Here is a 25,502-nt window from a genome sequence, read left to right as displayed (position 1 = left end):
TTTGCCACTGAACTTGTTTTGCTCGTAACTTCTTCGTTTCAACTCCGAATCGAGCCCACTACATGTCTACGGACTCATCTCAGTATGACCTTCCCAAAAATACTAGTCACGGCCCTAAAATCCTTTCGGGTAAGAAAATAACCAAAATACCCCTAACCCAAGGGTAAATTTGTAATTTCGCTTAAATAATTTTAATAAGGGATTAAATTTGGAGTTGGGGTGTTACACCAAGTTTTGACGGCGGTTTCAACCAGTTGAAGCTGGTTTCTTCTGCCATCGTGCTGCTCTGACCTCCGCCCATTTCTGAAGAATAAGGTGAGTTTTCTTTCTCTTTTTTTATGCTCTAGCTGCCTGTTGGGTAGGAATTGTACGATAATTGTGTTTTGGAATTTGATTTTGAAACTTAGGTTTTTGCCGGATTTCAAATCGAAATTCCGGCCGATGGCAGCCCAAATTAGACTTTCCCGTAGTTTAATAAAATGATCCCCTCCTCGAGGAGTACTATGGTAGGAAGCGTGGCCTGCGGTGTGGAGTTTTTCCGTCGTCGAAAATTACTCTACACACCCACGCCCTGTCGGCGAGGGTGGCTGCAAGTGGGCAAGCTGGTGAGGCCATATTTTGTCATGATGTGATCCTCGTGTTGTCACGAGCACGTAGGTGTGCTCGGATTCAATTTGGACACCGAACCTCAAACGAATTTCGCATATTAGGCTTTTTCGAGTTCGACATGTTCGGACCGTTGGATCGACTTTACTTTAGTATATATTGGCCTATGGATCCCTAGGATCAGGTAGGAACTCGCAGATCGTGAAACAGGGCTCGGATGTTCCGATTCAATAACTTAAATTTAGATAATCAATAACCATTCGATCGTGCGACCGTGAACGATCCGACCGTTCGATCCGGACTAAACTTGTAGGACGTGTATCCTAAATCTTGTGGAACCCATAGGAACTTTCGGATCGAAAATCGGAGGTCGTGGGCCCCGCAGGCCTGGTTGACCAGGTTTGGGTAGCTAGACCAGTCGGTTGACCGTGAGTCTTCCGAGGTAGTTTTACCCCTCGAGAGGTATTAGGATAACCTTGTAAACGGGTCTTAATCATCATTTGAGTTTAAATTGAAAATTGATTCGATATGGGATTTTCTTTAAAGGTTATTGCTTATCATTAATTAATATTATTTGATTATAAATAAAGCATAATGTTCTAATTGTGGGGTACATTATTTTATGGAATTTGTGTGAAAACAAGTGTTGATTTCTATTTAAATTATTTTAGGATCTTTATGAAAGTTATGCTTATGTGCATGATCGTTGGTTTAAAATAACGTTATTTCCATTGATTAAATTACGTTGTAATCTACTATAGACTTGTATGATCATGGAATATATATAAGTAGATCGCTAAATTGTGAATATTTCTATTATTTTGATATTTGAGATCTATAATTATTCGGAATATGGATTATATATGTGGGGAAATTAATATTTGTTCTTTGTTGAAATAATGGGACAAGAGATCCGTATAGGATGGGGTACTCTATTGTTTGGATATGCGAATATAGGACTACATTATGTTGAGTCGTTCAAATTATTTGTGATGAGGTTTGGATGAATTATGGTGAATTCGGTTAATAAATAATGTTGATTAATTTGGAAATTATATAGTTACACTATGTTAAGTACCATCCCTCAGATACTGGATTTCCCACACGTGGCATTGGAAATTTCAAAGTGTGGGAAAATATGTGATTATTGGATCTCACATGCGGCGTTGGAATATTCGGGCGTGTGGGACATTGTGATTTGTTATAGATTATCACACGTGGCGTTGGAGAATTCCGGTGTGTGATAATGTAGTCTGCGTGCATAGGACTTAGTATATTAGCCACACGTGGCATTTAATGATTCTGGCATATGGGCATATATGGTTATGTTATTAGCTTATCACACGTAGCGTTGGATTATCCATCATGTGATAGAGCAATTTGCTCACATTGAACACAGTTCGGTTAGGCCACACGTGGCGTTGGATCTTCCGGCGTGTGGGCTCATCGAAATACTAGTTACCTTGCCGCACGTGGCATTGGATTATCCGGTGTGTGGGCATGTATTGTTATGTTACTAACTTATCACACGTGGCATTGGATTATTCGGCGTATGATAAGAGGATCCGTATACTTGGGTTACTGTTATTTTACTATGCGTGGCGGTGGAATTGCTGGCGTGTGATAAAGTAACAGAGGGAGGAAAATGAGATTATTTTACTATGTTGGAAAAAAAAAAAAAAAAAAAAGAAGAAGAAGAAGAAGAAGATGATTCTAGAATATAACTTATTTGTACTACTGAAAATGATTGTATATTATCTGGTTCATGAATATGGATGGAAGAACTACGTGTAGCTTGATCCCTCAGTAAGGGTACGTAGGTAACCTGGAGTCCCACTCAGGTGTAGACTCGAACTAACATATTTATGGAACTTTAATTTAGTCGTTTGGATCTAGTCTCACTGCTATTGGTTTTTGGTTAAGTTTGGCGCCGACCTTATCGGTGGTTTTAAAGCTTGATTAAAAACGAGGCTTGTTTGAATGAATATTCATTTTTTTTCGTTGGACTACGTGAGTGTTGTTCAAATGTGATTCTGTTCAAAATTATTGACGGCCATGGGCTTTTGTTGTAAGCTATTGAATTGTTTTTGAATGCATGCTGCCAGTTGGGATATAAACAGTGATTTTAACATGTTGAAATTTTGGGAAAAGTCAAATTTATAGGGGAGAATTTGCTGAAATTTCGGAAGAAAGTCTCGGTTCTTAGTAAGCAGGTCCAGCATCGGTAAGATGTCGGAAAAAAGACGAGGTTCATCTCGGATTTCGAGGAAATTCGGGGCGGGTCCTGTCAATTGCACATGTGTCATGATCAATCACAGCCAATCTCACTCTCCCTAGTGCTTTCCTAATTTCACCTATGATTTCTTCACCGCGCGACATAACCTCAGTGGAACATAATGACAGCATCCCCTTTGTTGAATTTCCCTTCATGAAAGGCCCATGCTGTCTGCTGCAGGACTATGGCAACAGCAGTGGAGACATTGTCTACAATGGAGACTTGATCCACATTTTCTGCATTGATAAGGTCTTTAACTATGGTATCCTGTTCTGGAGCTCATTCAATTGCAGAAATGGTCCGGCTGGCGACAAAACACAATGATCTTTCTAGCCATGACCTGCTCTGCTTACTCAAACCAGAACCATACACAACAAAAACAAATTAGCAAATGAGGATCAAAGCCAATTGTATTGTCGAGGCAAGAGTAATTGAACATGATGAATTTAAATACCTTAAGCCTTTGTTGAAATTGGTTTTCTTACGTTAATGATCTCACTCATTCCTTGTCATTGTTCAACTTATTAATTTGTAATATCAGCTTATGAACAAATGCAGCCTATAGCTGAACTGATACCATTTGTCAAACTGATTGCAGGAGGTGCTGTGTTCAAATGGAGTCCATTGTATTGAGACCAACAAAATCAATGAACATGGTGCTTTAAGAACATACTTAAATTTCAATAATTTAATTGAATGATCAAATGATATCGGATTCAAGTGATTTTTTTTGCAGAAATGATCTTTGAATTAATATCTACAAAATAGATGGTTTGGATTGGTGAAATACAATGCAGAGTGAGACCTACAACTTTGTCCTTCAAATAAGCTTTATATATATATATATAAATATAAATTCATACATGAACTTTTCTGCATACCAAAGCGAAACCGAAAACTCATGAACTTTTCTATATCTACTTCTTGTTTGCCTTGCCTAGGACTAGGAGATTTAATTGGACAAAAGCCACTGCGCAACTAGCAAAAGCAGGCAGGAGATAAAACCATATAGCTTCTTTTTTTCATCCAACGGACTGCAGGCCTAATTGATCTACAGATTAACATAAAATCCCATGTCAATGACAAGTAAGCGAACCAAATTCAAAAAGTTGCAGTGACATCACATACATATAATTCAATATTCATTGAGCTTTGAAGGTAGGAGAAGGCCTTAGGCCTATTGACATTTGAGTCTGAAATTGATTAGAGGAAGAGTCAAAGTTCATAAGTGACTTCCGAATTATCCCAACAGAAAACTCCCCTACTACTTCTACCTCTCATTTGACAAGGATATGCCTATCTTCTTTCTCATCTATCTACAGCCGCAGGCACTCTTCCTAACTTGACTCAACTAACCAAAAATCATTGATGAAGCAAAGAAATACTGTAACAAACTAGTTTCAATTCTACGCCACTCTTTCCAATTAGTCTAACTTTCATACTGCATGCGAGAAACTTTGTTGTGCGCTCATACTTACTTGCACGAATTATTCTCAATTTTGGTTCAGCCTTTTAATGTGATGTTCCCTATGCCTTTTAATGTGATGTTTTCAACCTTAGGCAATGTTGCAGAACATTCTCAATAAGGCAGAGCTAAATTAATGTGTCAAAAGCAGCTTCAGCAATGCGGTGGCAAGTCTTGACAATGCAAAACAAAAACTTTATGGCAGGAGCAAACACCGAGGAAGACAAATGCGTTTTGTGTTCAAATTTCATGTATAACCAATTATCTGCGGCACCATGTCGTTTGAGTAGGAACTGGTTCTAGTATCTTTGATCAGGCTCCATGGCTTTCAACCTTTCTGAGTGAAGCAAAGTTTGCAACAAACGTAAACAGGCCAACACTAATTTGCGTCGACCATACTTTCCTCAGGCAACGTTTCTCATGTACTGGGCCAGCCATTGTTTATTTATTGAGCACAGGAAGTGCATTAGCATGTAATGCCTGCAAAAAAATTACCATAAAGATATGAATATAGTATGTTGAACAAAAAGATACGAGTGTAGTATGACCAAATGAAATTATTAGATCACTTCGAATGATTTCAGATGGGAAGTTGTAAATCACATGGTTGAGATGCCTTCACCTCTTTACTTTTATACATAGTGCACGTAATTTTGGCCAAGTTATGTGACCTGTGATAGTCATGGATGGAAACATTGCAGCAGAGAGGCTCTTACTTACCCTAGGCCTCCAGCTTCACATGTTTTTCTGACTAAATATGGAAAACTAAGGCCAAGTATCAGATCTGAAAACAGTTTTTCATTTTGGAAAACTCAAATTCCTTTTTCGAAAACTAAGGTCTAGTAGCAGGAAGTTGAATCAATCATTTACGAGAATCATGTACAGAGTGCATGCTAAATAACATCTTTTGGTTAGGATGATTGTCTCTTCCAATCTCCAAAATAATTAGTTGTAAAACACTGAGATTACATAACAAATGCTTGTATTACCCTAAATAATCTCAAATTTAGGAATATATTGAAAGCGTATATTCGGGCGGCTATACTCTTAAATATTCTAATTTATTGAAAGAGTCTAGCCAATCGGCTAATATTGAAAGCGTATAGCCGCGCGGCCATACGTTTTAAATATTTTAATATATTCCTTCTTTATGTATTTGAAGTTATAATTAAAAAAATATAGGAAAAATTAGTTTCTTTAGTTTATACTATATGTATCTAAGTAATATCTTAGCCTTTTTTAGTCACATTGATTACTAATTATGTTTTAATTATTAATTATTTGTTGAATAATTAGTATTTAATTATTTTACTAATTTCGTAAATTAATTAATAAATATTAATAAATTATTTTAAATTAGTTTGTGGACTTCATTTTTAAATTTTTATATGCAAAATTAGTTTGTGTAGTTTTATATTTGAAATTAAAACATTTAATACTAATAAAAATTATAAATAATTTATGAATTTAATTAAAATATTTAACACTAATTATTCACCAAAGAAATAATAATTAAAACATAATTAATAATGAAAGTAACACTCTAAGATATTATTTAATTACAACAAAGAAAATACAAAAACTATTATTGACTTAAGGAACTAATGCTATATGTTAAAAACGAAATGATACAAGTGTGAATTTTAAATAGTATAGCGGGGGGCGATACTGTTAATATATTAGTATATATTGAAAAAGTATAGACGCACGACTATACTGTTAAAATATTCAAAAATATTGAAACAGTGTAGCCAGTCGGCTATACTATTTCCTTTTTTAAATTAAAAAAATTGGGAAAACCGAGTAACGAAGCGCGTCTATACTCTTTGTTTTAAAATAAATTGGAAAAACCGAACATAGTCGTGCGGCTACCGAGTACAACCAAGTGGCTATGCTATTTCATTTTTAAAAAAAATTGTACATCGCCGTGCAGCTATACCTTTTTTTTTTTTTTCAAACACGAACACCTGAGTATAGCCAGGCGGCTATACTCTTTCTTGTTATACCGAATACAGCCGTTCGGCTATACTATTTATTTTCAAACATTGGAAAATTCGGGTATAGCCTCGTGGATGCAGTGGCGATGGTGGTGACGGTGGATGTGGTGGTGGTAGTGGTGGTGACGGTGGATGTGGGTGGTGGTGGTAGCGAGGGCGGCAGTGGGTGGTGGTGGTGGAGGTGGTGGCGGTGGTCAATCAATCACAACACAAAATCTAAATTGGGTTGAGGAGCTGACGCTAATGGTCGAGACCCGCCGCAAAGTACAAGTTGACGCGTTGTACCCCTTAGGGAGGAGAGGAGCTTCTTGTCCAAACAAGATGGGAGAGCAGGATTGGATATGACTCATTCACTAGTGATTTTGACAGCTACTGATCTCATAAATTAACTACCTACACGCCTCTTATTTGAAAAGATAAAAAAAACAACTATCTAATGAGATTTCTTCCAATGCCAAAACCAGTGGGATTCCTTTTGTTCCATCCCACAACCAAAGTTATGTGCAACTTCGACAAAGAAGTTGCAAAGCAAGTTCGACGAAGAAGAAAGACTCAGCGTGTTCTCAGCGTGTTTGGGGTTGTATTCCAGCGCTTCTCATTTTTATTCCTTTTTTAAATGATCCATTAGCAAGGCGCCACATGTCAATTTTTAATTTGACAAACTTCAAAAATTCATTAAAAAGTCATACGTTCTCTGAAAAGTTCATCTAAAATTACCCCAAACTTGTAATCACTTATATTTTAATCTCGTGATCTCCAAATCACATGTAATTTTGGTTGGAATAATTGGTATTAATTTTATTTGGATTAATTGTGTAATTGACATGAATTTTGTTCATATTTGATCTACAAAAAAATTGCCCTCTCCTTAAAAATTCATGGAAATTATCAAAAGGAAATTAATCTACAAAAACATTAGGAAAATTAATCTTTTAAGCTTTAAAGAAAGGAAATTATCGGCAGGATTTTTTTTAAAAAAGTAAAACCAATCCCCAAAATCCTAAAGTTTTCGAAATATTTGATCATATTGGAAGTGGAAGAGCTCAATGACCTGAGCTATACCCTACTTATGTCAATTAAATGGTTTCAAATTTTAAAGAAAAGATTGAAAATTTTCCCATTACATATTCTAAGGACCTTTCGAAAACTTTAAAAAATGACAAACTTTTGAAAACTTTATTCCCAAAACTACCTTAATTAAAATCCTAACCCCCAAATCCCTCTCATCCTCTCAGAGTCACAGTCACCATCAGTTGTTATATTAAGTTAATGGAAAAAAAAAAAAGAACAAGAGACAAATCCCCTTCTCAAAAATTATGCTAGCTTTCTGTGCGCAAATCTCGGGTGATAGCTCCAAGAAAATGATGGAGACAAATCCTCGCAAAATCGGCAATCTCTCATAAATTTGGGGACGATGGAAAGGCATAAGGATGTGCAGCTCGAGGATCACGGGAAAAATCAGAAACGGGTGTCATAATAGATGTATATAAAAGGAAACAATGGGAGAAAAGAGGTCACAACTCAGAAAAAGAAAACCCAAACTCTGCCAATTTTCTTCCTACCCATTTCTCTCGATATAAACCTATCTCCCCAAACTCAAAAATAAAATGGCCTCTTTATTCCCATTTTTCCTCGATCTAAACCTAGCTTCTCCCACACAGACATTGGGGCAAGGGCCTGCACTAGTATGTATACCCTATGTTGCTTCCTCACGAGGACCAGTTACCGTAAACGACTCATTACTCCTTGACAACGATGTTGCCATTGGAGTTGCAAGGAGTTTGGTGACTCCTAGGGATGTGCGCATGTTCGGAACAAGGGATGATAACCGGGTGGTGAGTGATGTCATGGCATTGAGCATGCAAAGTGCGGCATCAGTCGCAAGTGTAGGTCATCACTTCATTGTGAAATCCCATGAGATGTAAGTGCTAAGAGCTCAGTAGGTGGCAAAACGGAATTTAGTTGAAGATTGTCAGAGTGCTATAAAGAGATTGAAAAGGGAGAGGCAAAGACGTTGGAGGAGACGCGATACAGCTTGAAATATTGCAGAAGGATAATTAAAAGCTATCATGGTAGATTTTTACTCTAATGACATGCAAGAGCAGCTGGAGGCCTTGGATCGACCAAGTAAACGTGTGTGAGGAGATCCAAGTTTTGCTAAGGCTAAGAAAGTAATCTTTGGAAGCTCAAGTGAGATGAGCCCCAAGAAGCAGTGCGTGAAAACCCCAGAGAGGAGATCCAAAGGGCCAAACTAAAGTTTCCTATTGTGGAATCAGGAAGCGCACCATAATGTTGTTGTTTTTTTTTAAATTAAAAAAAATAATGTAGTCCCTTGTTTCTTCCTTTTTTTTAAATATGATTTTTAAAATAATTGGATAGAAAATGACTCATTTGTCCTAAAAATACCTCAACAGTTAGTTTTAAAAAATTTCAACACTTTTTACACTATGACCCTATGACCCGAGAATCCTGAATCAACCATTGCCTAGAATATAGACATTTTCGATAATTGAAATGCATTCACATAAAACATCTATCGCTACTGAAGAATGATAATATCTTCCACATGCATTATGCCAACTGCAGTGGTGGTGTTGGGCTCTCAGCCGATGTATTTGATTGGTGGAGGAGGTAGCTCAGGGGAGAGAATGGTTGAATTTCCACAAAACATCATAATCCATATGTAAAATAAAGCCAAAATGAATTTCATCTAACCATCCTAGCAACCAAAAAATTAAACCCCGATCATGAACCAAACAAGAAAGTTAAACAGAAAATAAAAAATAAAAAAACAAAAGAAGACAGAACCTTCTAGTGAAAGAACTGCATGGAGTAACAAAATTTGATGAACTCCCGAACTATGATTTATAATGAAAACTGAAATCAAAAGAACAAATTCATCAATGGCTGAAGTGTGAAACCCAAAAATACAAAAAAAGAACAACAAAAATAACTAATGGGAAGACATGTTGAGAATGGTCGATTTCCTCTTCGCATCGGAGGGCCAAGAGAGTGTAGGAGGAGATTTTGGGTGTGTGTGAAGGAACCTCCGTGGAATTGCAGCAAGACAACTCAAATAGTATGGTTCATGATTGGGGTATTTTAGGGATATGAAAAATAAAAAATCTGATGCATCAAGCTTGATTAGGTAATTTGTTAGTTGAATCCTATTCACTAGGGTTTAGCCAAAAAAAGAAGAAGTTATCTTGGGTTTAAGGTAAGAGAAATGAGTTTGAAGGGGAAAAATCAAATATTCTAAAATTTGCTAGGGGAACAAACATGAAGGGGTGGGAGGGAGGGAGGAGAGACGGAGAATATATGGAAAAGGGATGACCCATTGTCAAAGTGCAGCTCTGGGGTAAGTACCCAGTTCCTTCTCGGAAGGTGGGTTTAGAAGAAATTTCAATGGCAATGGATTGGATTTTTAAGCTGTTTAATATTTGAGCCGTTTGATCAGACCTGAAAAGCAATGGGAAAAGGTTTTTGAAGAAGAAAAAAAAGCCTATATGCCCACCATCAACTACAACACATTAGGGAAATATTATTTTCTCAAGTTTATTTATATTCTTGAAAACATAACAATATGTTAACCTAATTTACCAATAAATTTTTAGAGATTTAAACTGCAAAAGTATAAATAAATAAATAACTCCCACTGAAAAATTCCTAGTTCCACCCTTGCATCCAAGTGAAGAAGAAAATGAGTCACATCACCATTTTCATGCTTAGGAAGAGCCAAATAAGTAGGCAAAATATACATAACTCTCACAAATAAGGCAATACTGAATACTTCAAAGTGAAATATCATCTTCACTCTCTCACTTACTTTCTATAAAATATAATAGTAAATGTAAAAGATAAAAATAAATAATATAATAATAGTTTGTAAACTTGCATTGTCTAATCCCTTTAAGTGACCAACTTTTTTCACGAGACAAATGGGTAGATAACATTTATAGTACAATTTTGCCTATATCATTTACATACAATGCTCTAAAGGGAGTCAACAACAATTTATTGTATAAAAAAAAAAAATTTAATCTTGAGCAAAACTAAACTGCAAAAAACAGTCCAATGATCTAGTTGGAAACAACATAATTAAAAACAGCCTCTGTTAATTTTACTTCTCTTACACACGTTTTATTAGCAACCCCAAAAATCCCCAAAATTACACGCATAACAAATATACGTTTAGGTTCCGCATCGACTTTATATGAGGAACTTCCGGAGAAATTTTGTTTGAATTTGTTTACTTTTTTTTTTTTTTGGGTCACGAACCACTAACCACGAAGTTTCCTATGTGCTATTTAAGCAGTATCTCCTTCCTCTCCTGCTCAACGAATCACCATTTCTGAAATCTCTGAAAGCAGCTATCAGTAATTTTCCAAATAAGGTATGCATATGCATGTCTCATCTTGTTTTTAGATATAAACTTCTGCTAGATTAGTCATGAGTGTAATTAATAGAGATTTCATTATCACCATGTACTGAGAAACTTGTGCATCATTTAGTTGATAAACTTCTGCTAGATTTGTACTCTATCTGATCGAACAGCTCAAAAGTTGACGACTTATATGGCCCAACGTTTCCTGACCCGTTCACCCGAGTTTGCCTTTTCTTTTAGGAGCTTCTCATCTTCCTCATCTTCTTATCTCTCTTTCTGTCATGCTCTAACATCAGCATTAGAGAACACCAGAAACTGGATCTGTGAAGCGAGAGATCAGGAAAAGAAAATTGAATAGAAAAGAGGAGAAGATGAGGAAGACGGGTAAGAAAGCCAGAGTCGGGTAAAAAATTTTGCAGAAGAAAAAGTCTAACGCGCAAGCTTATAATTCTTCGAAGCTTCCTGTTTCTTTCATGGAAAGTTGTTAGAATTTGAAAATTAATATTAAAGTTCTTTTTGTTGGTATATCATGGATTCAGAAACTTACACTATCTGAGGTGAACACTAAATTTTTTTTGTGGTTGTTGGAAGGTACTGAACGAATCGTAGCGAGCTGAAGAAAACCGGAAACAAATACAGATGTCAATGGAGAATCCTGATGAAGTTATGGACCTTGAGTCTCAACAAACACCTCCACGTGAGGTTGATGATAGCTATATAACAGGATCTCATGCTGCTTCCCCAGAACACGGAGTAAGTTTTCCCATTCCACAATTATTCTTTCTTAGTTTATAAGAAAAATAGAGAGAAGATGAAGAAAATAGATAGATGATGAAAAGACTGAATTGTAATTAACGGTACAAGTAAGCTCACGGATTAAGAAGACTTAACTGACATGGACGTGACAACTGTTGACCTTATACTTGTAACATCTTTGAGAACATATTTATTGTTCATGCGCGCCGTGGGAACGTAAGAATTGTTTAATTCTATTCTATCAGTATGGTTCGGACCGGATTTATTAATTCCTTGTAATGTAGATCCATATCCTTTAAAAATGAGGATTTACAATATTATAGATTGGCTGAACCCTAAATTTGTAATCCCGGTTCATAAATTTGTAAATCACAACCCAATTCTTCTAATGTACATGTTTATGGATCCTTCTTCCAACATTATGATACCGCCGTATCGAAAAACTTGTAAAATTGATTCTTAATGTTGTAAACCTTCATCTTTTTAAAATAATGACCTAATTTACATCTTCAAGGTTCGTACTTATCAATTTACATTTTTCCAAAATAGTTTTCTATGTAATTGTTAACATGTCACCCATATGGATCCGAAATTGGTTGACGTTGTCCATAAGCAAAATCATTTGAAGATTGGGTCTTGGATTCTTTCTATGAGCTGCTCGATTCCATCCCAAAAAGAAAGGTCAAAGATTCACATTCTCATGTGAAAATCTAATTCTTGCAAAAATAATTCCAAAAAAAAAAAACAATATAAATATATATATTTTAGTATATTATCACAAAAACATAAGCAACATGGTGGTTAAGGGTTAAGAAACATCAAAGGGGTTTTAGCAAGTAGCAAAGGGGTTTTAGCAAAGGGGTTTTAGCAAAGGGGTTTTAGCAAGTAGCAGCTTCAAGTTTTTCTATGCTTTAAAAAAGAAAACACCAAAGCTGCTGCCTAAACTTTTCGTTGTATACTTGATGTTAATGTTGGTAATGGAAGAAAATGGGGCAATCGAGAAAAAATTACATCTTTTTCTCTTCCAACCATCCACAACCCTCATCATCCGCTTCTTCTCCATCCCCAATTGATCAATTTCCAGTTACATTCACCCCAAATAAAATAAAATAAAAATATGAAAATAGATTGAATATACAAAACAAATTTTATAGAAAATATGATTGGAGTTCAAATTTTATAGAGAGCTCCTAAAATAATTTTGTGTGCTTTTAGCTGAAATTTAACTAAAAAAATGAGGTCGGTATCAAAAAATAAGGTCCAATGGAACGAGTCGACCCATGGCCAGAGCCCAAACCCGCTTCTAGCACGGCCCAAGCTTGGCTCTCTTAACCTTTTTTTGGTGAAACTATTCTACTATTATGTCTATTTGGATAATGTTGTAATTCAAATTAATTCATGATAAAATTAGGTCATAAAGTAGACTTTCTCATGTTTCTTTAGGCACTGATTTCATGAAAACATGTTTATAATTGAATTTATGGAAATTTATTGAGTTGAGACAGTTGAAAAGAACTTTTCCTAACATATTTTCTGTTATGATTCAATATTGATGAACGACTCATCTACAAATCATGAAATGACTTGAATTTTTGATATGTTGAACATATACATGTCTTCTTATGTACTGAAAATTTTCGTGATGATTGGATAATAATTTTATTTATTGTCTATTTTTAAGTAATCTGTGTTCAGCAGAAAGTATGTGCCGGCAGATTTTATAAGTAACTTTGGAGGCCATTTTGGACTATTGATTGGAGATAAAACGACTCCACATTTTTGTTTTATAAGGATTAGTGTCCCTAGTTTGATTCTATGTAAAGTTGGGTAATTAGACTTATAAATTAATTACGATAATTTTTCAGTGGAAAAAAAAAATCAAATGAAAAAAAATCAAATTAAATGGGTTGGTTCTTGGGCCCAAGCACTAGCACGGGCACGGCTCGAGCCAAGCCCCGCCCATTTCAATGACTTGGTCTTTGAGCCAGGCTGGGATCAATGATTTTACTAAATGAGCCAGCACGGCACGGCCAATAAATTAAATGGGCCGAACTGGCCCGATGTGAATACATTTAAACCACTAGTTTAAATGGGCCGGGCCGGCCCAACACGGTCCGTTTGACACCTTTAGTTGGAGTTGTATTTTTCCAAATGCTCCCAAAATGATGAGCGTAATTAGAAATTAAATAACTGGATATGAAAAGACTTACCCATATAATTACCATTTTGTTGGGGCTCAATATTAGCTTCAATTGTATTGTATATCTACCGGCCCATTGCAATCTACTGGCGTACCTGATTAGCTGCTTGGAATTCTGAGCATGTGACCCTGCCAGACAAAAAGAAAATATGACAAGCTAACCTAAGAGATTGTGCAATGCCGTCCTGAGGAGTTAATCTGTAACTAAACTGTAATTTAAGTTATTGCTGATTCGTTTTTGCAGGACGTGGAACTTCCAAGAACTACAGACCTTTCACCAGTATCGCCTCAAGTTTCTAAAGAAGTCCATGTGAGTGTGGAAGATGGTGGTGGTGGTGGTGGTGGTGACGAAGCTAAACAGCAGCATGCAGATTTAGAAAGTGGACTCGTAGTCGATGTAGATGCTAGTTCTGGACCAGGAGTAGCTCCAAGCTTCTTTAAACTCCTCAAAAAATCATGCAAAAGTTGCAACATTTTCCTTCTCTTCATTTCCGCAGTGCTCTCAATTGGATTTGGTATCAAGGAGGAAGGCACTGGGACCGGTTGGGTTGAGGGGGCCATTTTAATGGATGCCGCAATAATTCTTGTGGTCCTCTATGCAATGCGTGAGTTCTGGTCTGGGAACACACAGCACCAGGCAGTATCAAAGACTAAAGCCGAGTTGTTAATGGCTAAAATTGACAAGGTATGCACATGCATGCAAAGGATTGCCCTCGTATCCTATATTGCCATCCTTACAATCTCTTTTCTCCATTACATGCTTGAAAGGAAAGACAGCAATTCTGGCCTCCCAGAGATTAAAGGGAAAGCAACTGCAAGCACGGAAATTATCAACGTAATTGAGAATTTTTTCAAGAAACAAAGTCGGAGCAAGAGTAATATGTTAGCAAAATTGGTTTTATTGCTGCCAGCAGTGGTAGAAAAACTACCTTTTTCTGTTGCACTTGCCATCAGATACAGGAGAAAGAAGATTCTACCTGCTGAGAAGGCAAATATTTCTCAAGAAATGTCAGCTCTTTGCACCATGCGCCCTGCAGCTATTTGCATTAGCACAAATGTGCTCACTTTGAACTCTCGGAAAGTCAAGATGTGTTATACAGGGGATGAAGTCATCAAAGAAGAACCACATGCTCTTCAAGCTTTGTCCAATGCAATCAGAACATCAGTTTCGACGGGGTCTACCTCCACAGAGAACCAACTCCTTCCGTGGACTGAATCCTCATTGGGAATGGAAGATGAGAATTTGGGGCTGAATCACACTGATGAGGAGGACAGGGAGAATGGAGACATGTGGTGGTATTTTAAAGGACCTGCAACGACAATAATAGACAAGTGCTCACATTACAGTGACAGCAAAGGGAACGTAAACTCCATGGATAAACAGAATAGAATGGATTATGACCAACTAAAAGCAGACATGCAGTCCAACAATCTCAAGACCATTGCATTTGCTTACAAGAAGACTAATGGTCAAATGCTTGAAGAAAACGATATGACCTTAATAGCACTGGTAGGTGTAATGTATAATTATGACACAGACATTATGGAAGCAGTGGAATTTTGGAGAAAAGAAGGATCTAACGTGATACTGTTCTCAGACGATAGTGCGCCTGTGCTGGAAGACGTTGCTCGTTTATTTGGAATAGTACTTCCCAACTCAAACAAATCTGTGGTTGAAGGTGAAAGGTTTCGAACTAGTGATAAAGAAGGCATGATGGACATATCAGATAAAATCTATTGGATGGTAAACTCCACTTCTTCTGACAAGTTCCTTTTGGTGCAATGTCTGAAAGAGAAAGGCCAGGAAGTGTTAATGGTTGGAGATAGAATAGATGAGACTCCATTTCTCAAAGAAGCTGATGTGGGGGTTGCAATAGGGACTCGCAGTAGTGAAGATCCAGAGTGTTGTGACATAATCAACATGGATGGCAGTGATTTCGGTTTGGTGGTCAAGATTATCAAGTTTGAAAGGTGCATTTACTACACGATTCAAAAGTACATCCAACCTGAAATCACCATGAAAATAGCGTTGCTGTTGATAACCCTCATTGCAACGATATGTATGGGACAGAGTACAATCACGACAATTCAATCATTTTGGGTAGAGATGGTCGTGACCCTCACAACTGGATTTGCACTACTGATGGAGCCACCAACAGAGGAACAGCCACCGCCAGTAAGACGAACTAAAGGTCTCAATATTAGCAACCCAATGTGGAGAAACATACTCATCCAAGTGGCATACCAGACAGCCATGTTGGTCACCTTGCAACTCAAAGGGAAAACTTTCCTAGGCATCAACCAGAAGGTTAGTGAGTCCATGGTTTTCAACGCTTTCGTTCTCTGTCAGGTGTTTAACCAAATCAATGCAAGGCAGCCAGAGAAGAAAAATGTGTTCAGTGGCATACTTCTCCATCCATGGTTTTTGGTGTCTTTGGTTTTTGCTCTTACCCTGCAGCTGAGTTTTATAGAGATTGCACATATTCTTGTTGGCAATGCAAGCTTGAATTGGAAAGAGTGGGGCGTCTGTCTTTTAATTGGGATGGGTTCATGGCCAATCGATTCGGCTGGAAAGTGTGCATCCGACGTCATCAAGAAAGTAAGAGATAGCTACCTTGTAGATCCGCCACCACTAGTCTGATAAAGTCTCCAGCCTCAGATGCCACTTCTTCTCTAGCAAGATGGAAAGTGTGCCACTCTTTGATGGAATGATCTAGCAAGATGATGAAATTCAACATACTCTACACGTTCTCTTTGAGACAGCCCAGCAGGTTCCTGGACATATGAAGCTTATCCTAAGTCTTTCATCTCAGTAGTGGCACCATGTAACTTCAGTCGAGGACAATTGCTATGTAATAAAACTTGAAATTTGTGTACCTATTTTCAGTTCTTATTTTTCGACGTGAAGAGAAGTCAACCTGGTGTCTAATGAAGTACAAGTCTAGAAAGCTCAAATCCAGCATCTTCCGACCTCATCTACAGAAGCAAAATTTGTAAATAAAATTAATCATTTTGGATTCATACGTTTTCATTCATGTCAATTTTAAAAATTCTAATTTCAAACAAATTATAACTTAATTTGTTGGTAATAGAGAAGCGACAAGATAAATAAAATAAAATAAATAAAATAAAAACCTTAGGCTCGGCTGATTTTCAAGCAAAATTATCACTTAATTTGCAGAGTATCCCAATTGGGTCTTTTAAGTGATCAAGTGTTCTTCTGGCAAGAACAGAAAGGGCATCAAGTGTTTTTTTTTTTCCGTTAGATCGGTGTCTAATGCAATCCAAGGGCTGAGAGCAAGGTGTCGCTTACAGCCATCTCAAATCTACTCTGTGTTTTCGAAACAACTATGAAAAAACTATACAACCATCTCAAATCTACTCTGTGTTTCTAAACAACTATGAAAAAACTACACAACCATCTCAAATCTACTCTGTTTTCGAAACAACTATAAAAAAAACTATACAACCATCTCAAATCTACTCTGTGTTTCTAAACAACTATGAAAAAACTACACAACCATCTCAAATCTACTCTGTTTTCGAAACAACTATGAAAAAACTACACAACCATCTCAAATCTACTCTGTTTCTAAAACAACTATGAAAAAGATACACAACCATCTTAAACATACTCTGTTTTGAAACAACTATGAAAAAACTATGCAACCATCTCAAATATACTCTATGTTTCTAAAACAACTATGAAAAAATATACAACCATCTTAAATCTACTCTGTTTCGAAACAAGTATGAAAAACTATACAACCATCTCAAATCTAATCTGTGTTTCTAAACAACTATGAAAAAACTACACAACCATCTCAAATCTACTCTGTTTCCAAACAGCTATGAAAAAACTACACAACCATCTCAAATCTACTCCGTTTGAATGTTTCGGAACAACTATGAAAACTATACAACCATCTAAAATCTTCTCTGTTTCTAAACAACTATGAAAAACCTATACATGCATCTCAAATCGAGTATCTACTCTGTTTCGAAACAACTATGAAAAAATAAGTTTAGATATCGCATAACCAAGAAGAAAGAAAAAAATTGCATCTTACCGGAGATCCCGAAGCCAAAAAGTCTGCAAGCTGACAAACAGAGAGTTGGACAAACGTTTGCTCATTTCATCCCTCGCAGTTTAAAGGAAAGTTTTCTTTTTAAAGAAGAGACCCATCACCCATAACCCATCACACATCACCCATAACCCATCACACATCACCCATGACGTCAAGACCAGTAGTATTTTTATTTTTCCTTATGTGCTTCTTTAATGACATTGACATCCCACCTCCACCCTCGTTCTTTAATGACGTTGGAATTCACTTTCTTATTTGTAGGAAGGTTCCTCGTTCTTTAATGACGTTGGAATTCCTGCTGCTAAACGTATCTTTCCTTCCTGCTTCCTGCTTCCTGCTGCTAAACGTATCTTTCCTTCCTGCTTCCTGCTTCCTGCTGCTAAACGTATCTTTCCTTCCTGCTTCCTGCTTCCTGCTGCCAAACGTATCTTTCCTTCCTATCTTTCCTTCCTGCTTCCTGCTGCCAAACGTATCTTTCCTTCCTGCTAAACGTATCTTTCCTTCCTTCCTTGGGTTCCTCGTTACCGCTGAAATTTCCTGGACGTCCTTTTCTTTTTTTTCTTTTTTTGGTCAAGTTGATGCGTTCTTTTCGTTACGCGTTTTGGGGTGCGGGGCAACAAGGGAATTGAATAACAAGACTGGGCCCAAAAGCATGTTTATATATGAGTTCCCATTAAAAAAAAAAAAAAAAATCAACAAACCAAACTATCAATATTTCAAATCTTAATTCATAAATCATACATTTAAAAAATAGAGAAATTGAAAATCATTAACACATCTAATTGCTAAGAGCATTTACAATCATGCTCTCTATTTTTTAGTTAAATTTTAGCTAAAAACATATAAAAATTATTTTAGGAGTTCTCTATAAAATTTAAACTTCAATCATGTTCTCTAATTTAGAGATTCATAAATGCTAGAACTCTTTTTTAATTGCTCCATCTCTATCATAAAATAAAATAAAAAATAGTTAACATTAAATAAAGGTTTGAAATACTCATTAAATGAAGCAGCATTAAATTATAGGGAGCCAATAGTAGTTCTTTCTTTCCCCTCATATTTAGGAGCTTCTAGAGGTCTCCCTATTTTAAGAGGTGGATAGGGAGCATGGTTGGAATTTTATTTTTACAATTCCTCCCAAAAATTTGTCTAAGGAGGTGGTTTAGAGAGCCCATTGTGAATGCTCTAATATAAATGAATAGGATGCTTCAAGAAAAGACTAAAATAACAATAATCTAATTGAGTGGTCAAAATATTTCGGATTCAAGTGATCTTTTGTAAATTTGATCTTTGAGAAAATATCTAAAAATTAGATGATTCAGATAATTGAAAAATAACCTGTGGTGGGAAAACAACAATTTGAATTCAAGAATGATTTATGAATGTATACTTAAAAAATAAATAATTTAGATCATTAAAAAATAAAAAAACATTCATAGTTAACTCTAAATAGTATCCTTCAAATAAAATTATTTAAAAAATCCTTCAAGATCCCATTCTCCAATTCGAAAGTGGTCCAAGAAAAGTTAAAGGAATCCATCATATCGTGTGAACTGGAAAGTTAGTCGTCCATTATGTCCTGGAAAAGTTCGTCCTCTATTATGTTATGGTAATCAACCACGGTACCATTCATATGTCTTTCTTCCCATTAAAGTCTTCCACGTGTTGCATGCAGACTCTTAAGCCAAGTAGGACATCAATTCCACTTTGGTTTCGTCACTTCAAATTTTTTTTTAAAAAAATATTTTTGCTCACTAATTTAATATCATTATTCTGAATATTTGACACATATCTATAGATAAAGGTGGCAATATTGTACAAGACCTGTTAACACGACATAATTTCGCACGAAAAATTCAGTATTTTGGTCTAAATTATAGTGTCGTGTTGATTCATTAAGCTATCGTGTCGTGTCAATTCGTAAATACCCGTTAGCACGTTAAGCTCACGGGCATTTTTGTAAATTTATCTCTCTTTTTTCCTCCCTCTCTCTCTCTCTCTCTCTCTCTCTCTCTCTCTCTCTCTCTCTCTCTTCAAAACCTAGCAACCTTTGAGCTTTCTTTTTCTCTCAGCTTGAGAGTCTTAAGCAGCCACCATACCACCCAACCACCATGAGCCATCCCAGCCACCTCCCCTTTCTGTCTCCCCCCCTCACGGATTGATCCCACCTATTCCCTCACCTTCTCTGATGACTCTTCCTCCTCCACTCCCACCATTTCCGCTGCCCAAGCCTTCGAGGGCCACTCGCAGGGCATCCCCAATCTCACCTTCAAGCTCGTCTATGGACTGTGTTGATTTTTATTTTTATTTTTGCACTGGTTTAATTTTTTTATTGTTTAATTTTTTTTAATTCTTAATGGATTATCGTGTCATGTCATGTGACTCGCGAATAGTAACGGGTCGTATTCGTGTTTGACATTTTCAACCCATTTTCTTATGATGTTGTGCCATGTCAACCCGTTAAGAAAAGCGGGTTGACACGAAAACGACAAGAACACTGAAAAAACAACACGAATGCCAGCTATATCTATAGACATAACCATAATTAACTTTTTATTTTAATTTATATAATTATAGTTATGCTTATGGAGTATTAAGAAGGGTGGTGAGCATACACACCTTGGTCCAAAAGCATTTCCCGTAAAAAGGAGATATTGAGACAACTTTTTACTTTGATTTATGTAATTATAGTTTAAAGAAACCGATGTTTAAACATACTGAAACAACTTTGACCCAAGAAAAAACATATTAAAACAACAAAAGGGCTATTGGACAGTCAGGTTTAGGTTTTTAGGGACTGATAAGCATTTTGTACCTTTCAATTCTATTTAGACACGGATGTATTTAGAATGCATATACGCGTATTGGTTGGACAGAATGTGGGACCCATTGGGAATAAGTCACGGAGATTTGCATTCCGTGCCATATTTTTAGCAATCGAGGACCCTGTATTGGTTGGACAGAATGTGGGACCCATAGGAAAAATAAGTCACTTCGGGCATGTTTGGCAGGCTGGACTAGCCTGGACAGTGTTAAATAACACTTTAAAACCCACGTTTGGTGAAAGAAGGACTAACATAAATGGGATTGTATAGTCCACTGATGAAAAAATCACCGGACTCGCTCGTCCAATACTGCGAGGATGAAAAGCAGTTCGCAAAATAGCGAGCGTGCTATTTTGAAACATCGAGTCCGACCCACACAGCGACCTCCATGAGCTGCTCCTGGTTGATGAGGATCCTCCCCGTTCATGTCAGGCAAGATGGCGGTGAGTAGCTTGTCGAATTCGATGGTGCCGTTTCCGTTGGCAACAAGGATGTGGAACTAGTTGCCGGTGGGCTTGAGGTTGGGAAAGACCTCCATACCTGCCGATCTGAGTACAAAAATGCTTGTGTAAGAAAATGGGTCGACTATTCCACTGATTGCGATGATACCAATCCATCATATCCCTTTTATGATTTTGAGAAGAAGGAATTACAAAAACAAAGCCAAGCAGGGACTTTATTATGGTTACTGGATTCGCAGGGTATGCTACCAGGAAGAAGAAAGGGATCAAAAAGATCCCAATTGTGTTTTGGTATTTTTTAATTTTAATTTTGTGGTGTGGTTTGTCAAAAGTTGTGGTGTGGGGTTATTAGGTTTATTCTATTTTTCTCTTTGGTAATCTGGAAAGAAAGACACAGCCAGAGAGAGAGGAAGACAGACGGGAAAGAAACGCAGAGCCAGGGAGAGGAAGGAAGGAAGAAGGAAAGAACGAGATAATGGTTTTTTTAAAAAAAAATTCACACATCAACCCCAATTAAATATCCCTAATTAAATATAAATATTTTTTAAGTCAAAATATTCAATTAAATTTAAATATTGCAAAAATTATTTTTTAGTCCGACACAACACCAAACATAGGTCTTCACTATTTTTACAATCCAACTTCTTAGTCCGACACAGCACCAAACGTAGGTCAGTACTTAATCCAGCTTAGTCCAATCCGAGTTAATCCAAGACAGTTCTAGGATTTAGTGTAACACCCCGACCCCAAATTTCCCCAAATTTAACCCTTATTTTATTATTTAATTTTTTAAGGGTATTTTAGTCATATTTTTAACCGGAGAGAGTTTGGGACCGTGACTTGTATTTTTGGATAGGTCGCACTGAGACGAGTTCATAGACACGTAGTGGGCTCGAATCGGAGTTGTAACGAGAGAGATATGGTCAAAAGAAACCCAGTGGCACAATCGTAAATATTTCAAAATGGGATTTTTTTTATAAAAACCTGGTTTTCTCTCTCTCTCTCTCTCTCTCTCTCTCTCTCTCTCTCTCTCTCTCTCCTGCGAAACCAGAAATCCCTCCCCCCCTTGCGACGACAGCGACTTCTCGTCGTCGCCACCGCCCCCACACGCCGCCACTTGAGGCGGCACCGGTCCCGTTGGAACCACCACACTCCCTACTTCCCATTCCACCCCAGCGCCGCCTCGATCCGCCACCGTGGTCGCCGGAATCAGCCACGAAAGGCAGCGGTTTGGACAGATTTTTACCAAACTTTCGACCATTCGTTCTCTCTCATTTCTCCACCAAATTGGACGAGTAAGGTATGGTTTTCTACCTATTTTCCATGCTCTAGCTGATGGTTGGGTAGGATTTCGTTAATTTTGAGGTAGATTAACTGATTTCCAACTTAGGTTTTGGCCGGTTTTGGGTCTCCGATTCCGGCCACTTCCGGTCAGTTTTTGGGGTAAGCCCAAGAACAAAAGTGACTCCAAATAGGGTGTTATACCTAGGGTAGAAGTCTTGGCCCGAGATGTTGAGATTTTCCGGCGAACCTTTATCGCTTTGGACACCCACACGCTGCCCGCGCGTGTGGCAGCGCGTGGGCACTGTAGCATAGTGGCATTATTGTCCCAATGCGATCTCATAGTTGTCACGAGTGCGTAGGATTTCGCGGATCTCAATTCGGACGTCGTTTGACTATCGAACGGACGATCGCATATTGAGCGTTATCCGGGTTCGATAGGGTGGGACCGTCGGATGGTCCCAAATTTAATATATGTTAATCTGGGTAATTCTAGGATCGTGTAGGAATTCACGGATTGTGAATTGGAGCCCCGGATGTTCCGATTTAATAATTTAAAGTTTATATTTTATATTAACCGTTAGATCGTGCGATCGTGACCGATCCGACCGTCCGATCTGAACCAAACTTGTAGGACAAGTGTCCTATACCTTATAGAACCTATAGGAACTTTCGGATCGGAGTTTGGAGGTCGTGGTCCCCGTGGGCCCGTTTGACCAGGGTTAGGGTAGTTGGACCCTTGGTTGACCATGAGTCTCCCGAAGTAATCTCACCTTCCTAGGGGGATTATCTGGTGCTAGACTATTGTTGGGGTTTACGCAATATTAGAATATTTGTTTATATAAATATAATTATATATATGTTTGTACAAGGGTACAAAAAGAGTCTAGAATGTCAGTTTGGAGTGCTATACGCACTACCTTAAGTACCTCCCCGGATTTTGGATTCACTACGAGTACCACCAAGTGAAAGTTAGGTCCTACGTGGCGTAGGTTATCCGGCGTGTGGACAGACCCCATACGTGGCGTTGGTTGTACCGGCGTATGGGGAGATTTGTGATATGATGCTCAGGTCTCACGTGGCGTAGGTTATCCAGCGTTGAGACAGGCCCCATACGTGGCGTTGGTTGTACCGGCGTATGGGGAGATTGTGAGATATTGTGTTGAGGTCCCGTGTGGCGTAGGTTATCCGGCGTTGGGACAGGCCCTGTAAGAACCCAAAATAAAATATCTAAAAAGAAAGAAAATATCTAAAAAGTAAAGAAAATATCTTTTAGTAAAAAGACCATTTTGCCCTTGCATTAATAATGAGGGAAAATTTGACTTTTTGATTGAGAAAAAATTTGGGAATTCCGCTTGCGCCATTGCGTAGAGAACGGCGAAAGGAGTCCGTAGACACGGAGTGGGCCCGAATCGGAGTTGTAACGAAAAAGTTTTGGTCAAAAGAGTCTCAGTGGCATAACCGTAAATATTTCGAAGTTTCATCTATATAAACCCAGACTCTGCGCGAAACGGACCACCGACTTCCAGAAGGTGCTGGCGCCGCCTCTGAGCTCCAATGGCCACGATACCGGTGGCGTTGGAACCACCATCGAGTCCCCTACCTTTTCCAACCGACATCAACCCCGGGGCCGCCCTGAGCTGGCCGGAAAATCGTGTTTTCCGACGGAGGTTCGTTCGAAGCTACCCGAACTTCCAGCTTGAAATTCTTCCTCGTTTCTCCACCAAATCGATCGAGTAAGGTATGGTTTTTGAGCTATTTTTTCGTGCTCTAGCTGTTGGGTATATGGGCTTCGATCGATTTTAGCTCCAAGGGGTTCGATTTTGAACTTGAAAATTCGGCCGAACTTCGGCCCTTCGAAACTACTGTTTCCGGTCACTTTTTGGGGGTGGTTCAAGAACAAAAGTGACTCCAAATAGGGTGTTTTACCTAGGGTAGGAGTTTGGAGCCTCGGTTCCACAATTTTTCGGCATACCCGAATCGCTTTGGACACCCGATCTGTCCCGCGCGTGTGGTGGCGCGTGGGCCAGGGTGGTGGCACGGCTCTGGCCAGTTTTGAGGTCCTCGTGTCGTCACGAGCGCTTGGGATTTCGCAGATCTCGATTCGGAGTCCGTTTGAGCCCCGAACGGATTTTCCATATCGCGCGATCCGTGGGTGCAGTATCGTTTAGTCGTTGGATCGCGCTGAATTTTGGATATGTCGGTCTACGTGATTTCAGGATCGCGTAGGATTCGACGGATCGCGAATCGGAGTCCCGGATACTCCGGAATCACGAACCCTGGGGCTAGGGTTAGGGTTTTAAGCGATAACGCGATTTTGGTCAATCCGACCGTCCGATTCGGACCAAATTCGCAGAACATGGTTCCCGCTGTATGAGAAACCTTCAGGGAACCCCAGATTGGCCATCAGAGATTGTGGACCCACGGGGTCCCGGGTCGGCCGATCGGGCAGTGTATCGATTAGCTGAGCATAGGAACTTTTAAAACAGGTCCAAATGTCTGAAAAGGCTAGTGTGGGTTCAGGAGTAACTTGAAATTGGACGCACGTGCTTCTAGGGGCCGGGGGCAGGGTGTTTAATTTAATTCTTTTATTCAGCCTTTATTGATTTATTGTTCATGGATAATCAGGCATCTGAGGTCCAGCCGATCAGCATGAGGAAACTTCAAAGGGTCAAATTAGCTTGGACCATCTGTGAGTGGACATTCTTTCATAAATCAAATTTTATGAATGATTTGATGTGATTTTATATAAATAAGTTTATAAGTGATTTTATTTTGATTTTATATAAGAGAGTTTTTATAAATGAGTTTATTCGAATAAATTTCCTTATTTGATCATGAGTAAGTTTTTATTACGGTTCTGTACGTGATCGGTACAGTAACAGTTTTATAAATCTGTGCTGCTTATTTATAAGTTACAGAAACAGAGTTTGAGATTGAAATCAGCTGAGACAGCAGCACAATCTGAGATTTCAGTTTAATTGGATTTTCTAAAGAAATTTATTTTAAACCCACCTTGTACCCATTTTCTTTATGGTGATTACCCAGAGTCGGACCGATGTCTACGGACATCCAGTCTGATTATAGTTCAGTCAGTGCACTTGACTTCGCCTCACGAGTTTCGGGGACGCTCGGACCGTGAGTGCCAGGATTTGCGGCTCGGC

General features: G+C 38.1%; 2 long non-coding RNA genes across 6 annotated transcripts; both read right to left on the bottom strand.

The window, feature by feature from the left end:
* Positions 1–10,423: 10,423 nt before the first annotated feature.
* On the bottom strand, positions 10,424–11,366 carry LOC117624055. The gene is made up of 2 exons (XR_004585280.1): positions 11,275–11,366; positions 10,424–11,048 (listed from the first exon to the last, which is right to left on the bottom strand). It is a non-coding gene; the product is annotated as an uncharacterized LOC117624055 (long non-coding RNA).
* A 2,102-nt stretch (positions 11,367–13,468) lies between these two features.
* Positions 13,469–18,238, bottom strand: LOC117624054. Of its 5 annotated transcripts, none has more exons than XR_004585278.1 (6): positions 17,754–18,236; positions 16,561–16,659; positions 15,266–16,458; positions 14,613–14,993; positions 13,955–14,495; positions 13,469–13,812 (listed from the first exon to the last, which is right to left on the bottom strand). It is a non-coding gene; the product is annotated as an uncharacterized LOC117624054 (long non-coding RNA). The 5 variants fall into 5 exon arrangements; XR_004585276.1 differs by having other exon boundaries at positions 15,690–16,458; positions 17,754–18,233; XR_004585279.1 differs by having other exon boundaries at positions 14,661–16,458; positions 17,754–18,238.
* Between the last annotated feature and the right edge of the window lie 7,264 nt (positions 18,239–25,502).

The sequence above is a fragment of the Prunus dulcis genome, chromosome 4 (assembly GCF_902201215.1).
Source record: "Prunus dulcis chromosome 4, ALMONDv2, whole genome shotgun sequence".
NCBI classification, from domain to species: domain Eukaryota; kingdom Viridiplantae; phylum Streptophyta; class Magnoliopsida; order Rosales; family Rosaceae; genus Prunus; species Prunus dulcis.
This window is presented reverse-complemented; position numbering and strand designations above follow the sequence as displayed.